The sequence below is a fragment of the Misgurnus anguillicaudatus genome, chromosome 9 (assembly GCF_027580225.2).
Source record: "Misgurnus anguillicaudatus chromosome 9, ASM2758022v2, whole genome shotgun sequence".
Classification (NCBI taxonomy): domain Eukaryota; kingdom Metazoa; phylum Chordata; class Actinopteri; order Cypriniformes; family Cobitidae; genus Misgurnus; species Misgurnus anguillicaudatus.
Window position 1 is genome coordinate 6,196,067 of NC_073345.2, and position 3,945 is coordinate 6,200,011.

Below are 3,945 nucleotides of genomic sequence, written 5' to 3' on the forward strand. Positions count from 1 at the left end.
CGGATGAGCCGCCGAGTCTCCTCAGGTGTCCCTGAGGTAAAAGTAAAATATACGTTAACCTACATTAGGTGAATCACGTAGCATAGGTAAGCTAACCAGTCGACCGGTAAAATCAAATAATTAATAGTGATGTCAAGCAAATTCATTAAACACTGATTTCACCTAAAAACCATAATATGAAGTGTCATGTCAAGGATTATCAGATCGACAAATAGCGCATAACTTTAGCTGTCTGCTTTCTAGCTGTTAACTAACGTTAGCGATTCAAAACATTACAATTTTATTAAAAGTATCATAAAACACGAGTGTTATAATTATAATAATCAATGAAACTGCTGAAAATACTTACATTTGTGCGACTCCTTTACAGGTCGACGTTCAGCCATGGTAAAAAAAAGTTTGATGCACCGGCACTTGCAAGTTCAACCGATTACCTTCGCTTTCAAGTGTGGTCCTCCGCAAACTTCGTTTCAAGGGCTATGTAGCCCTAGGCCTTGGCCCTAGCCCTTGATAAAACTGAGAATTGAGACGCCACTTCCTCTCACATGAATGCGCAAAACCGAGGGGGAGGGGTAAGGGGTAAGACTGAGAAATGAGACGCAGCCTTAGTTTTGAAAACGTGTGTAAGCAATTGGTAAAAACTGTATATGAAATTGCAATCAGCAGTGTTTGAAAGGCATAATTCTGAAATCTTTTCTGTTTTGAATGTGTGGTTTACAGTTTTGACAGCAGTGTGTTAGCATTTTATCAAAGTGCTGTACATCCACAGTGTTGTGCAGGTTGTGGTTAAAGTCATGGGATAAGTGTGTAGAGTTTTGAAACTGTGTTCAAGCAATGAAAAATGAACTAGAGTTTGGTCCACTTGAACTGCTGCTGTGCGGAGTGTAGTCGGAGTTTTGCACATGTGACTCCAGTTGTGCCCATTGTCGTTTAGCGGCCGAAAAAAACTGTAATAAATGTTATTGTATAGAATACATTATAGTATTGCTTTTATATGTACATTAGCGATTCCTACAGTAAAAATAATAGATTTACCAAAGAACAATACATATACATTAAATACATGCACATATATCAGTAGCCATTTAACTTTTAATCTAAACTTTTTTATCTAGAAAAATAAACGTAGGCTAACGTGATGAAAACGCTATAAAAACATTACACTAAAGGGAAACGGACTTTGACAACACCGGATCAATAAAAAAACACAGTTTAACACTAAAACACACCGCTACTGCAGAGCTGTAACTTTGTGCCACAAGTTGGGCTCCGCCCACAAAAAACGTCATCTCTATTCGCAAACACGCAAAAAGAAAAATAAGATTTGGAATCGTTATTTCGTTTTGGTTTTTTGGTTTAATGGATTTCTCGTTTCAAGTTCAAAAAAGGAAAAAAACATTCAGTTTTCCCCGTTTTTGTTGCATACAGAAAAACAAATAAACGAATTATGGACAGTGTATTTGTTTTTTCGTTTGCCACATTGAATGTAATAATTAAATGATCGGATGATACACGGTCCGGAATCCGTGTATCGTTCGTTCAAACTATTTTTTAAATTAAAATTAAAAACGAAAAACAAAAAAAGTACTTGTTTTTCCATTATTTAATTCCTGAACCAAAATGCAAAAACGAAAAACGACTCGTTTTCCGATTTTCAGATCGTGTGCTCAGATCAAAAATACAAAACCCGAATAACGAGATTAGATAAATTTTTATTTTTCATTCACACAAATTGGCATGACCCGGAAGTTTATGGATGTGACAGAAACGTTGGTGCACGTTTGAACACCACGTGTCGTCCACCACAAAACAAAGAACACCATGTTGACAGCCATGGAAAGTTTTGTGCTGTTCAGAGGAAACAGGCGCCTACCCAGCTAACACAAATACGTAACTGTTACGTAACGTCACGTAATATAATGACCAAAGTTACATCGTGGCGACCGGAAAAGTAACATTTCTTGATCCGTCGCCTGCACGTAACTTTGCAACGTAATCTGCCTGTCGTGGGCACGTCGTGACAACGTAATGGATTAAAAGTTTTATGTTAGTAACCAGTTAGTAATTTAAATCTTTTTTTTAATATTCTTTGGGCGGACATCACTAATTTAACTTGTCCTTATTTGCCCATTACTAAAAGAGTTACCATAACATGAATGACAGACTCAGAGCTTGAATACTTCATTTATTGAACATGAACATTACAAACATTTAAATAAACATATGTTAAAATGAACATTTAAATGGATTCTCCATATAAGTTAATTTAAAATGTAATTTCTGAATTGTGCAGGCGTAGTTTTGTCAGACGGAGAGAAAGCGTGCGGTCCTCTTCATGTTCCGGTTGCCATGGTAACGCTGCTCTAACCTTCACCAGAGTCGTATAATAATAGAGTTACGAAACGCTTTGATCTCGCCGCTGCGCGGTCACGTGATTCATGTAACATTCTACAGTTCCAAACCAAGCAGGGCTGTCAATCTGTTTGCATAGGTTTTCAGCTATTTTAGGTAAATATTAGCTTGGAATGTGAATTGATCACTATACTTACTTTGTTTATAACATTTTTTTTTACTAGGGAGTGATGGAAATACAGTAAATCAGTTAATAAAGATAAACAGTTAATGGTGACCCAAAGATAACTGTTGCTTTAGTTGGTATAGATAACCACACAGTTTATCTTTTATTTTTGTAGCAAAAATATGGCTATATAAATGGCTATCAATCTGCTAAAAACATAATTCCTACATTTTTACTATATTGAAAGCACAAAAAAGATCGCCAACGCGGTTATTTGTAACAGTGAAGCATAACAGAAACACACTAAATTCATATTTAATTGTATTTTTAGTACACATTAAATTTTAATATAATTATACATAATTTTCGAGGATACATCACTCGTATTACTTAACAGTAACACAAGAAACACGTAGCAGCATTGTGAAGCAGTGTGACTTTCTTATAAGGCATTTAGCTTGTCGCTGTTGCCCCCTAGTGTTAGTCGTAATATATAAAAAAGATAAGTATAAAGTAGATGGCCACCAGTAATAAAATATTAAACCATTAAATCTATATTATTCACACATTTAACAATATAAACATTTTACTAGTTATTATTAACGATAATCATTACCTACAGCAGAGTTCATAAAATATCACTGTTGACTATATTGATAAAATGTCTGAAAATGTAAAGAGAAACGGTAATTTCATCGATTTACCAGCAGGTGCCATTTAAATGAATGGGCTTCAGTGCTGCGTTTGTAACTATTTGTCACTGCATGACACGCTGTTACTTCCGCATTCCATTCTTACAACGGACGTCTATGTGAGTGTCGTAACTCTATTATTATACGACTCTGACCTTCACCAGTCCAAAACGCCAAACGTGTCCCACAAAACTTTAAAATAAAGACAATAAAATAAATAAAGGTTAAAAAATATCTACACGTTTTCATAAAAATCGATTTATTTGCTGTGAAGTTAGTATCTTACCTGATAAAACGAAATTTCCTGTCAGATGAACATTCCTGTCAGTGCAGCATAAAACGCGGTTTATACTGTCTGGCGAGATTCTGTGAGCCTTAATAAGTATGTTAACATGCTCTTTTCATAACTCTTAAGCAACTAAAATAAGTTCTTGTGTATTTTAAACGGGTCTCAGTTCAGAGAAACAACACCGCGTCCTGTCAGCCACCATTCTGCTGTGCACGCTCTGGTTGAGGTCAGCTGGGCGGGAGGCGCGTGCTGTTTCATGTTTCCCATTTAAATGGCAGTTCGTGTGTATTTAATCTATTTTGACTTCTTTAAGGGAAACTTTGAGACTGAAAAGTTTTAATAAGCTAACCTAAATAGAAAAGGAAATGAATGTTTATATAATTGTAAAGGTAATGCAATTACCTCCCTGGGACGTAACAGTTACGTTGCCAGTAAGTTATGAAATT

The 3,945-nt window shown here is 35.7% G+C and overlaps 1 long non-coding RNA gene across 1 annotated transcript; it reads right to left on the reverse strand.

Moving 5' to 3' along the window:
- Positions 1–2,172: 2,172 nt before the first annotated feature.
- On the reverse strand, positions 2,173–3,693 carry LOC141366210 (uncharacterized). Its single transcript, XR_012371309.1, has 3 exons — positions 3,497–3,693; positions 3,366–3,402; positions 2,173–2,368 (listed from the first exon to the last, which is right to left on the reverse strand). It is a non-coding gene; the product is annotated as an uncharacterized lncRNA (long non-coding RNA).
- Between the last annotated feature and the right edge of the window lie 252 nt (positions 3,694–3,945).